The sequence below is a fragment of the Neovison vison genome, chromosome 3, assembly GCF_020171115.1.
Source record: "Neovison vison isolate M4711 chromosome 3, ASM_NN_V1, whole genome shotgun sequence".
Taxonomy (NCBI): Eukaryota; Metazoa; Chordata; class Mammalia; order Carnivora; family Mustelidae; genus Neogale; species Neogale vison.
This window is the reverse complement of record NC_058093.1, coordinates 85,764,575-85,778,693: the sequence shown is the minus strand read 5'-3', so window position 1 is coordinate 85,778,693 and position 14,119 is coordinate 85,764,575.

Genomic DNA, 14,119 nt, shown 5'->3' with positions numbered 1-14,119 from the left:
AGTTGTTCGTAACCACCCCGATGTTATAAAGAAAAAATTACCAAGTGACATATTCTAGATTAAAAGGAAATATTAAAACTGGCTTTCAATATTTAAAGCTTATTTAACTAGTAACTCTTTGCCTGACACTGACTCATGTCATTTTATTTCATTCTTCTTTTGATCCACACAAATAGTTACATGGTTTAAAATATATTATCATGTCACCTTTTTGAATAGGTTAGATGAAAAAAAAATTTTAATACTGGGTGATGAACCCTATGGCCAAACCTTGATGAGACAATGTTGGCAATAGAGCAGTGATTCTAGGCAAGAAAAAAAGTCCTTTTCCCCTTTTTACAAATAACTAAAATGCATTATTTATACCTCCTTTTTCAATATTGGGCTCACGGATAATTGACAGAAGTTTTGTGACCATTTAGTCTAGGTGCTTCTCTGAATGTCAGAGTTGCCCATTTCAATTTCGTTTCTGGGATCAAAATGTCTGGTTTGGTCTGTGCCGGAAAAGATGCAACGTTAATGTAAAATAAAAAGATTTCTGCTTTCTTGTAAATGGACTCGGGCTATTATTATTATTATCATTATTATTTTCCTCCGATTCCCATGTCAAGAGCTAGGTTCCTTTCCCATACTTGGTATGTAGTACATCTTTTTTCTTGGAGTTAATTCTCCCAGTCTGGTGTGTCAGCCAGGATAAACAACACTTGATGAATGAGACTCAAGGTGTTTAGTCACCTGAAACAGCTGTTTGAAGTAACTCTACACACAGCCTAAGGCCTGTGTTTTCACAGCTGTGAGAACTCTTCAAAAGCTTTCCCTCTTGGCCTCACTCTTTGCTGTGGCTTTAAACTCTTAGCGCAAAATCTGGACTATTTCAAAAGAGCAGAATGAAACTAGAGACAGTAATTTTGCATGATTTTGAGCCAAAAATGGCCTAAAATAAATAAATGAAGTACATTTGAAAGTGCTTTACCTAGGTGGGCTATATATCTGAGAATTGTTCTCCCTCTCTACATCCCCATATACTCTCTTAAAAGGGAGATGTGTGGCTGAAACACTACGCTTTGTTTATATGGCAGTATTTTCATTTTCTGTTCTGATCCTTTGACACCAGGGCTAAAATCTTATGAGCTTGGAACTATATGTACCTGAATTAAGCTCAGGGAATTGCTGAATGTTTGAGAGAGTTCCAGGCTCATAAATTGACCTAAGGTGATTAAAAATGGCATTCTTTGCCAGTCTGCTTAGGTGATTCTGGCTTTTGAAGTTCCTCTGATGTCTTCTATTGGCCTGGCATGCGTAACTCATAGAGCAAACTTAAACGTGACCACTACGTTTGTTATAAGGCCCAGACTTCCTGGGTCTGTCTCAACAGCAGCTGTTTTTCTTCCTCTTGTATATAATGAAAAGGACATAGTGGCTTCTCACAAAGAATCCCATTACTTCTTGTTAAAGAGATGTAAGGATCATCATTTTTTGTTCAGAATGACGATCTCTCTCTTTTTTCCTTTAACGTAGAGATTTTTATTTCTGATTTTTTAAAAAGGTTTTATTTACTTAATTGAGAGGGAGAGATTGAGAGAGAGAGCAGGAAATATTGAAGGTCAGAGGCACAAGCACACTCCCTGCGAGCAGGGAGCCTTATTTCTGAATTTTAAAAGTAAAGTTTACTTGCCTTTGAAAAAATTTTCGTGTGATTCCTAATAACTATGTTCCCAACCATTCTCCTGTATTTAATTAAACAGAATCATAGGTATAGTTTATCCATTCACTTCATGAATATGAATTTAGTGTCTGATAGGTGCTGAGAATTGGGTTAAGTACTGAGAATACAGAAGTAAAATAGACAAGGTCCTGCCACCACATGGCTTAACATCTAATTGGGAAAACACACATTAAATAAGGAACAAAACAAACAATGAGTATCTTACAATCAAGGTAAGGGTTACAAAGGAAGGGCCAGGATGGAATGAGAGCACACATTCCTGAATGGTTATTATCTCACTTTCTCTGAAGCCTTTGATTTGAAGGTAAAGTTAAAATCAATACTGATAATGACTTTTTATTATAGTATTATCTTAGTGCATTAGTTATTATAAGAAAGTCCTTTTTATTATTATGTATTTCATAATAATATATTATGAAATATATTGACTCACACAGTACTTTGACCATTATACATTTCTGATCTCAGTTTTCATAAATACGTTAAAATTTAAATGCATTTTTATTATCCTCAAATATTTATGTAAAATATTCAGCAGACTTGACACATGGCATTGGGGAACTATGGAATTTATGCTGGTTTGTTTAGTCATGTCTTCTTCTCCGAATGATTTCCTATGACAAAGATAGAGTCAGGTTAAATAAGTTTATTTCTTCATTTACTTATTCATTCATTGCACAATTTATTGACTACCTACTATGTGCCATGTTTGTTCCTGGGAACACAAAATGAATACATTTGTAAGCTAGCAATTATTTCTGTGACTAATAAACTCTGAAATTTCAGTGGCTGAACAAGAGTAGGCACATTGGAACACCAAGGGTCCCTGTCTGCATGTTATATTCCTTGAAGTAAGAACCAGGGTTTCTTTTCCAAATGGTTGAAAAAAAAATCAAAATGAGAATACTATTTCATGATATATGAAAACTATATGGAATTCAAACTTCAGTACCAGAAATAAAGTTTTAAAGGAATACAGCCACATCCATTCATCTACATACTGTCTTTAGCTGCTTTTGCTCTACGATGTCAGAGTTGAGGAGTTGCGATGAAGATCATAGAGCCCACAAAGCTGGAAATATTTACTATCTGGCCCTTACAGAAAAAGTTTATATCAGCAGATCCTTGGTCTAACATAATCAAAGTATATTTCTTATTAATAAAATGGCTGTTCCTGATCCATAAGCATCCCTCCTCAAAATAGTGTTTCAAGGACTCAGCGTGCCTCTGTTTCTGGTCTCTGGGAGCCATCTTTTACATGGTGTCCCATAGTGTCTGTGCTTATCCACAGCATGCCAGAAGGACAAAAGTAGAGTGGATAATGTATGAGCAAAGTTTTTTGAATGAGGTCTGGATGTATAGTATACATTGATTTAGCTCACAATAGTTCAGCTGGAAAGCAATCCTATAGATGCACTTAACTATAAATAAGATAGGGGACTTATGACAAGGAATAGAGGAAAAGGTTTTAGAAATCAGCCACCAGCTTCTGCTATAATTTTTCCCCCTAAATCATTAGCTATATGAGTCAAACATATAAAATGATAATTATTCTGTAATGATTTAATTCACAGAGTTGTATCAAAGGTAGAACAAAAGCAGGAAGAAATAAAGATTTCAGCTAATGGTAACTCAAGAAAGTTGCTACAAAGAAAAGAGAGTAACATGCAAAAGTTATAAGTATAAGTTCCATGACAGCAATTTATATAGAGTGTTAATGAAACTCTGAGATGCTAGTGGAAGTATCTAACCTTGCATGGGTGAATCAAGAAAGTATTTACAGAAGGACTGTCATTTTCATGATAAAATAGTAATAGCTACTGTTTATTGAGCACATATTATGTTTAAGATGCAACAGGAAAACTTCATGTATTAAATATTTTTATTTATCAATCACCAAAAACCTATAAGGTAGGTTTTATCACCATTTTATCAATGGAAATAGTAAAACTAGGAAAGATCAATTTTTTTTTGTTTGTTTGTTTCCTCAAGGTCACATTTCTAGCAAATTGGGACTTTAAGCCACATCTTTCTGAATAAAAAAATCTGTATCCTTGACTCCTTGTCACACTGTACACACAGGATACCAGATGGATAACAGGATTGGGCCACTTCTTGTAGAGAACAATTTATATGTAAATAATGGGGCTATGTAAAACAGAACACATGGAGAACAATAAATAATTCTAGGTCATGAGAATATTTGAAAATCATGGAGGAAAGGTAGACAATGAGGATAAAATGCAGGTTGGACATCAGTCTAGAGTTATAGGGATCCAAGAAATATTTCATGTGGGACACTAAAATGATCAAATTTGGGTTTCCAAGAAATAACTTGCAGATCTAGTAAAGGCCAATTTGATTGGAGAGATGATGGAATTTTTGAAGCGACAGATAAAACAAGCACATTTCTAGGGGGTAAATTTTCTTAGAATGTATCATTTGTAGAACAGTAAGTTGATGAGAATTTCCCTAATCAGCAAAAATTTTAATGTAATTTATTCCAGTAAAGAAATAGTAGGAATTTTTAAATGTCACCTGATGTTTTGTTTTGTTTTCACTGTGTTCTGTTTTGATTTTGAGTAGTGATAGATTACCAAAGTTGCCGCAGACAAATTTGTGAAGTAGCTTTGATTCACAAAACATTTAAAGAAGACTAGGATCTTCATTATTTTCTTAGGTGGAACTTTTATAGGGCTGAAAACAGCAAAAACGAAACCCCTTATGGACACTAATGCAAACATTACCTGGCATTTGTACAAAAATTTTATTAGTTCTTTCTCCCCATAAAGAGCAGTACTCTTTTATTACTCAATTTAATTAAAACTCGTTCTAGAGACCACCTTGCAACACAACCTCTTCTCACTTCCAGAGAGCTAACAGGGAAGGCACCTCAGATCTTTATTTTGGAGATCTTCGGTGTTTTCCTTCCTTCTCCTTTCTAGGCTGATGGAATGGACTATGAGTTTTCATGATAATAATCAGAATCTTTTTACCTGGTCAATTAATATTTTGGCTTATAGATTTCATGATTCTGAGACTTAGTATGTCTGTGCAATTGATTAGCTTATAAGTAAATGTTTTTAGTTAGAGCCTGAGTTTTATATTTGCTATATTTTTAAGCATAAACATATTTTAGCTATTAAAACAATAATATCAAATTTGAATTTGTTTTACTCTAAAGCTATTCTATGGCAATAGGACTCCAAGGTACATGTATATTTTCCAGGCTACATAGTTGAATTTTGTTGTTAGAATCAAGTTTTCTTTTAAAGTCATGTTTTATCTTATGACCAAGGATTTGCTGAAGTTCTATCCTTCTTTACTGTCATTGCCTTTGATCAATATATTGCTTGATATATAATAAGCAAACAATACATGCTAGCTAATATTATTTAAGGTAATAATGACATACTTTCTGAAATAAAAATCATTCTGACTAAACCAAGAGGATTCTTCGGGGCAGGGGTGGGAGGCACCTAAGTGGCTCAGTCCATTGAGCATCAGACTCTGGATTTTGACCCAGGTCCTGATCTCAGTGTCCTGGGATTGAGTCCCACATCAGGCTCCAGGTTCAGTGGGGAGTCTGCTTGGGGATTTCTCTACCTCTTTTTCTGCCCCTCCCCATGCTTGTGCTTGCACTCTCTCTCTCTAAAATAAATAAGTAAAAATCTTAAAAAAAACGGGGGGGGTTATGTGGATATAAATTCTTGCCCAATCTTAGGAGGATTCCTGGAGCCAGGGTATTCCTGCAGAATTGTCCTAAATAGAGGGAGATGTCATGAAACTTTGTAGTTCCTCATTGCCTAGTCATTGAATATGAACTGCTCTTGGGGTTAAGGCATAAACTTGGTGGAATAGGCTCCTCATCCAAGGACAACTCAGCTTTGAGCTATCAGCAGCCAACACACCTGGCAGTTTGAGAAATGAATGCCTAGTCTTGAAGTGAAGAAGGAGATACTGATAAGGAACACAAAATTTTACTAGCCTAAAACATTATATCTACTAAAAATAACTTAACATAAACTATTTCTTGAATTGCACTAAAGTGTTGCACTAAAAATAGTTTGGGTAATTGTTCTTATGTTAAGAAATGCTGGCTATAATATTAATGGAAGAATTACATGTTGTTTGGTTGTTAGTTCTGCTAAAAGCTATAGTCAAGTACGCATACACACATAGATCGAATGAGAGAAATAGGAGGTAGAAAGAAGGTATTATTCCATTTATCTCCATTAACTCCCATCCATGCCTAGGAGACTAGATGTAATTGCAGGATTACATGTTGCATGTACAGAATGGATCCTCCTTTCTGTTAATCATTTTTCAAATAGTAATAAAGGAATAGTGTCCACTATTCTAACAATGGAAAATCACATGGTAATCCACCTTGAGTCTTTTCTAACCAAATTCTTTAGCCCTTTGTTAACCATACAACTATAAAATAAGGAATGTAATAGCCAAATGAAGACAAACAGAGAGTAAATAAAATAAATGAATACACGGGTACCCAGGTGGCTCAGTTGGTTGAGCGTCCAACTCTTGATTTCAGCTTAGGTCATGTTCTCAGGGCTGTGAGATCAAGCCCCTTGTCTGGTTCTACACTCAGCATGGAGTCTGTTTGTCTCTTCCCCTTACCTACTCCCCCTGCTTTAATAAATAAATAAATAAAACCTGAAAAAGTAAATGAATGTAAAACATGACTGCACAATGATTTCATAGTAATGATTTCTGGTAATAAGTTCTACAGTAAGAAAATTAGGTAGAGGAAAGACACAGGGACTATTGGCATAATAGAATTATAGAGAGCGAGGATCTTTCCCCAAAAAATGTACCATTTCAGTGTAGGCCTGAGGGAGATGAGAGAGTAGTCTTTGCAGACATCAAGAGGAAGAATGCCCCAGGAAAAGAGAATAGGAAGTGCAAAATACCCTTGGTGGGGATACATGCGTGTATGTTCAAGGAATAGCAAAGAGTGAAAAGAGGAGGAGTGGGGTGCCTGGGTGGCTCAGTGGGTTAAGCCGCTGCCTTCAGCTCAGGTCATGATCTCAGGGTCCTGGGATCGAGCCCCGCATCGGGCTCTCTGCTCAGCGGGGAGCCTGCTTCCTCCTCTCTCTCTCTGCCTGCCTCTCTGCCTACTTGTGATCTCCCTCTGTCAAATGGATAAATAAAATCTTTAAAAAAAAAAAAAAAAGAGGAGGAGTGGTGTGAAAATGGGAAATAGTTTCCAGACATTTATAAATAGTTTAGCTTTTTTTCTTAGTGAAATGAGAAGCCATTGGAGTAGAAGATTAACAAAATCTGATTTTGTTTTATTTTGATTTCAAATATTTTATCTATTCTGAAGATAGGTAGAGAGAGAGAGCACAAGTGGTGGGGAAGAGCAGAGAGAGAAGAATAAGCAGACTCCACACTGAGCTCAGAGCCTGATGTGGGGCTCAATCCCATGACCCTGAGATCATGACTTCAGTTGAAACGGAGAGTTGGAAGCTTAATCGACTGACCCACCCTGGCACTCCAAGATCTGATTTTGTTTTAAAAAGATCTCACTTATTGTGCTGAGAATAGACTTAAGAAGGCAGGGGCAAGGGGATGCCTGGGTGGCTTAGTCTGTTAAGTGGCTGCCTTCGGCTCAGGTCATGATCTCAGGGTCCTGGGATCGAGTCCCGCATCGGGCTCCTTGCTCCGCAGGGAGCCTGCTTCTCCCTCTGCCTCTACCTGTCACTCTGCCTGCCTGTACTCTATCTCTCTGACAAATAAATAAATAAAATCTTAAAAAAAAAAAAAAGAAGAAGAAGAAGAAGAAGAAGGTAGGGGCGAAAGTGGAAAAATCAGTTTGGAGTCTAGTATAATAATTTAGGCAAGAGATGGGTGGGATATGGTGGTAGCTGTGGAATGTTTGAAAAATAGTCAGACTCTGGTTGTATTCTGAAGCTGGAGCTTCCAGGATATTTTGTAGTTCGTGAATAAAAAAGAGTTAGAGATGGTTCAGGTTTTTTTGGATTGAGTAATTGGGAGGATGGCAATGTCATTTCTGAGAGTGCAAGGACAGTGGAAGGGGTCAGTAGGTGTTTATAAAGACCAGGAACCCAGTTTGGGCATTTCTCTTAGATATTCAAGTGGAGGCAACATGTCAGCTGCTGAAGATGTGAGCCTGGAATTCAGGGGACAGATCTAAACTGAAAATATAAATTTGTGGCACAACTGCGTGCAAGATCTCTGGGAGTACAGGTAAACAAGAAACATTACTGAAAAAGAGCAGGCTAGGAGGTAGGAGAAAAACCAGGAAAGGGTTATGTCTTGGAAGACAGTGAAGAAGACATTTTGAAGATTTTTTTTTTTTAGACTGTCACATGCAGAATATCCTTTAAACTGTAAAGCAATTTTGAAGAAGTATTTGGCTATATATAAAGCAGTAATCCAATAAACCCATAAATATTTTCTTAATATATTAAGTATAAGTTATGTAGTCAATAATTGCCAAAGTAAGGCAGTTCTAGGCTTGTTGAAAGTTTAGATTCCTATAAGATTGTGAGTATATTATTTTATCAATAGTATTTATGTAAAAGAAGATCCGTATTTGCATTACTTTTTTCAATTTCTGTGTAAAATATTCATATTGATGTTGCTCTTCACAATGAAGCTACAGAGCAGAAGAAAAAAAGATTGGGTCATGATTATTTAAAAGTTTAGAAATACTCAACTTTTTAGGACCTAGACTATAGAATAGCTGATGGTCCCTAGAACTTAAGCTCTTCTTATGTAAACAAATATAGTACTCACTTTGTATTAAACAATATAGTGTCTCTCTAGCCCTTTGATTAATTTGGGCAACTGTCTTACAGATTTCATTCCTCTCATTTTTAACTTTCATGTTGTTAAACTATAATCCCGTTAACATCTATTTCAAGTAATCTCCTTCCCTGGTGATTGATGTTAGATACAACAATTACGATGCCAATGCTGGGAATAATTCTTCACAGATGTTGTCAAATTACAGGTTAAATGGGGAAAAGAGTTTCTTTCTTCTGGCCACCCACCCTTCATTCCCTTGAAATAGGTGCACGGTGCCGTGCATCCTGTGCTGTAGGTATGCCAATTCCCCATCCTGTCACTCATCTGGTTTAAATGACTTCCATTTGCTGTTTCAAAGAATGACAGAATGTTATGTACAGAGTGCTTTGCAGGTAACAAAATGCAATAATCCAGCCTTGAATTTTAACTGGCAAAGGAAAGTCCACTGGGTCTGGCACAGTCATGCTGATTTTTCCCTCATTATAAAATAACATTTGTCATTACTAATAAAATATTAAATAATATGATGACTATGATTTACTTAAAACTATTGCAGAGAAAGAAAGTGGTCTTGAGTTGGTCATTGTCAAGGCTGGATGAGAGATAACATTGAGTCTGCTTCCTGGTCTGTTTAACATTACATTAACAACAACAACAATAACAACAACAGCATTAAAAATAAAAGCAGAGTCTATGTTATTTTAGCCCTTCATAAACCATTGTGTTCTCATAGGAAGGAAATGCAGAAATACCACAGGTAACTTTCCTCTTGGTTACTTCAAGGAATGAAGTCATATTTTCTTGGCCATTCAGTTTGGACCAGTGAATTATGGTATGCATTCCTTTAGTTTTGCATTTATTTTTGTAAGTGAGTTCACTGCAATTCTCAGCAGGAAAAGAAGGAAGGATATGAGATGAGGAACAGAAGAAAGAAAAAGGAAACTTGGATTGCCAAGTAAACAAGTAAGGTTAGGAAAAAGATTTGGGGATTTATGTTTCAGCCCCACCTCACAACTGACATAATTGTAAGCCAAGAAAATCTGGTCTGTGCTTTAGCTGAAATTCCTCTACTTGCATAAACTGAGGCTGATTATTTGAGGTATTCCCATAGAACTGTCATGAGGCTTTATTAATAAATGTTGGTCCAGAATATAAACTTAAAAGATGCTCCATAGCTCCCCTTGGAGTGGGGATAATGACAGGTAATTTTTGTTCTCTGGCATAATTTATTTTAAATACAGTCTCCCTACTCAAGGCAGAAATATTTTAAGTGGCAAATTTCTTTTCTCTCTTTGAACTACAAGTTGTCAAATGTTCACCTGCTCTAATATTGCCAATATATCTTGGCAATATTTCATTAAAGGCATTCCACCAATAAAGTAGTCTATTTTGTGTGTGTGTGTGATAAATCTCTAAAGAGAACATTACTTTCCTTTAAATCACTTGCCAATATCTCAAACTATAATAATCAGGAAGTATTTCTAGGTGTCTACTTGAAATCTTTGCCTCTGCAATTTAATATCATTAATCTTGAATTTTCAAGGCATTTCCACCAATCTTTTTTCATCATTCTTATTTTTTTTAATGACTCAAATACAGTTTTGCTTATAATAACTTGAGTTGGTTTAACTATAAGGTTTCCCAGTCAAGAGGCTGAAAGAGAAAGAGAAGAAGATGGAACTGAAAGAATCCAGGGATAGGGGGACTTGACTGATGGCTTGACTACTCTCTGAGGAAGTGCATACAACCCAGGTTTGACTGGCTTAAAAAGAAGGATAAATCCAAGCTCAGCCAATACCTGTATTCAAGGCAATCCAATCTTAAAGGGGGGTATTGCAACTAAGGTCTTCAAGCAGTAGAGAAACTACACATTTAGTTTGCACTGGTAACTAGGAGTATAAAGAAAGGAGGAGGTGGGTGGGGGTTGGGTGGGAGGTTATATGATTCTGAAGAGCTAAACAAAGTTGTGGTAGATCAGTTACAACCACGTCCCCATACTTTATATGTCCACATACTTTATAATATGACTTTGCAACTTTTCTCATTGAGCAAGTAGATAGAGTCTGTCATTTCATCCTTTGTATCTGGGTTGGCCTTGTAACTTCTTTTGGCTAATGGAATGAATACTTCCATGCTCTCTCCCAGACCTCTGCCAACATGGTCTGTGTAAGCCTGGACTAATCTTCTCAAGGGTGAGAAATAAATGGAAGCAAACTGTAGTACCCAACTAACCCCAGAAAGAGCCATTAGCTAAACATAACTGAGAGAGCCAGAAGAGACCCCGAACAGCTGACCAGCTAAGCCCAGTCTCAACCATAAATTAAAGAAATAGGTGTTGTTTTAGGTCACAAAATTTTAGAATTATTTGTAATACAGCAATGGATAGCAGATATTTGGAAAAATACAAGCAACATTTAATAACTAAACAAGTAAATAATGCAAATTTAAGTGGGAAAAATGGTCCAAATACAATTTTGCACCATGGAGTTGGGGACCCTTTCAGACAAGATTTCTAATGACCTGTCTGAGGTTGATATTTCAGTAGGAATCTGAATTATGAGGGGTCATTAACAATGGGGAGAGGTAACCTATATAAAGTGGTTACATAAAGATCAACAGTGAGCACTCTGTAAATACTCTACCAATGTATAGATTTGATTAAGCTAGTTCTTGTGTTTTTGAATCACCATGCCAAATATATTCACCCTCTGCACTCAAAAACCAAAATGCATATAGATTTAAACATCTACTGTTATGCTACACATCTTCAAAAATAGTAACAAGTTTTTAAACATACGAATTAAACACAATTAAGTAGATTTTGCCCATTCATTAGAAAGCAGACTCCCATCCATCATTAAATTACCTCAGATTAGGGAGCATATTTAACTTTCAGCATGTAAACAAAACCAAATAAAACTCTGGTAGACAAAGATAAGGAATACGAGAACAAATCTGCAATTTGTCTGGAGTTGAGAGAAAGACACAAGTGAAACAACAAAGTATGCATGGTCTCTTCAAAGAGAGAGATGTGGTTTTGAGCATCAAAAAGGCATTTCAAAGAGAGTCAATAATAGCTTCCTGCCCAAAGTGAAGACTGTTCAATGATCATTTATTTATTTTTTCTGTAAAGGAGGTATAGGTCACATAACATAAAATTAACCATTTATTATGTGAAATTCAGTGGCATTTAGTACATTGACAGTGTGGTGCAAGGGTCACTGCTACTTCGTTCCAAAACAGTGTCACCATGCCCATTGAAACCTAGTACCCATTAAATGGATACTCCCCAAACCTACACCCCTGGCCTTTGGTAACCACTAATCTGTTCTCTGCCCCTATGGATTTACCTATTTTGGATATTTTATATAAAGGGAATAATACAATATATGGCCTTTTGTGTCTGGCTTCTTTTGACTTATGTTTAAGGTACATCCATGTTTTGGCATGCATCAGTAGGTTTTTCCTTTTTATAGCTGAGTAATATTCCTTTGTATAGATATACTGATTTTGTTCATCCATTCATCCACTCCTGGAAATTGAGTTGTTTCTATGTTTTGCCTATTATGGATAGTGCTGCTATGAACTTTTACATTTCAGGATTTGTTTGAATACCTGTTTACAGTTCTTTGGGATATAAATCTAGGAGTTGAAGTGCTAGGTCATATCATAATTCTACATTCTAGATGAACTCTTGTTGTAGGTGTTCATAAAGTGAAGAAGATACTGAAAGGCATGAATGAACATGAAAAGTCATGAAAAAATGCCACTCTTGGGGACAGGCATTATCTGATGTGGTAGCAACAAAGGGGAAGTATAACGGAGAGGTAAGGGTAGATATAAGAAATTTACATAAAAATTTGATCACAAAGGATCTTATGGATGAAAACCCTTGGATTTCATCCTATAAGGAAATTTCATGATAAAAATCCCAACTTGAAAACTGAAATCCACCTAGTCTATGAGTGAATCCAAATAAAAACAAGCAACATATATCAGACACAGTGTCTAGATTTATTTACGTTTCAAAGCCTAAGCATAAATAAACATACCCACACACATATAGATACATATATAATGCAAATGTATATATTCAGTGATGACCTGTAGTGGAGATTAAATTGCACCCAGTACAGAGAGATATATGATGAATTTTGTAGATTAGACAAGTTACCATGACAACAAACAGGTGAAGATTTTTATGGCAGTAATGGACATGAGGTTGCACCTGAAGGCAAAAGAGGGGAAGCTGGTCAGGCACAATATGCTGAAAGCTTCATCAAAGGCAATGTTCCTAGGGATTATGTGGAAGAACCATATTGTAGAGATTTTAAAGGATTGAATTGATAGTACTGGTTTCCGGTTGGATTTGGTGTTTGAGCAAGTAAGGGGTATCAAGGATGACCTGTTCTTTTCATATTGAAATGCTATAGATACACTTTATGAATAGCTTTAAGTAAGCCTACATTGTGAAAGCTAACATAAGGATCAGAGTCCATTAAAAAAACAAACAAACAAACAAACAAAAAGAAAACCTGTGAAAAGCAAACAAATAGCTTCTTTCTTCCTCATAAATATTTTGGAAAACTCCTTCCCAAACTGTCAGAGATACTTTGATGAATGCCTACATTATTTCTTTTTGACAACCTATATGTAAATTGTTTCCAATACGAACAAATAAATGTGTTGCTAAATATCATAGTCATGGTTCTTTGGTATCATTCTGTACTCAGAAAAAAAAAAAAGGGTTTTAAGTTTATGGTTTACACAAACAGAGAAACAGAGGAAGGTGAGATAAACATTAGAGGCCAGAGAAACAGTGAAATAAACAAAGCGATGTCTCAAATGAAGTGTAAGTCCATGGTTTACCCAGGATTTCTCAACTTTGGCACTATTAATATTTTGGAACAGATAATTCTTTGTTATGAGGGAATTACCTGCTGAGCATTGTAGGATATTCATAAGTATCTCTGGCCTCTACACACTGGAAGCCCCCTCAAGTTGTGACATTAAAAAATGTCTTAGATATTGCCAAATGTCCCATAAGGTGTCAAGTCATCCTGGGTTGAGAATTTCTAATCAATTATAAGTAGTTAAATGGTGAAGTGTTCACTTAAGCTAAACCTTCTTTTTACATGCAATACGATAAAACCTTCTCTCTCTCTCTCTCTCTCTCTCTCTATATATATATATATATATGTATATAAATTTATAAGATTTGTTCTGCTTATTTTCTCTCTGATTCAATGCTTTTAATTTATAAGTTGATATTATAACTACAATCAGTATAAACTATGACTATTCTAGTATCAACATACCTGATTTCAAAAAAATCATTCAAGTTATTATTATCATTATTAATTATTAGTTACCTGCTGCTTACATAACATTGTACTGAGCTCCATGAGGTTACAAAATAGATTCCATTCTTTCAGTTGATAATGTCTTTGAATTGGCCATTGATAGCCCCAAAATATCTACATAGGAATTGTTATTTGGATGGTGATTTGCTGGTAAGTGGAATCATATTTGCTGTAAAGTTACCAATAGAGCAAGCAAAATAATTTGATTTGTACAAATATTTTATTCTTCCCCTTT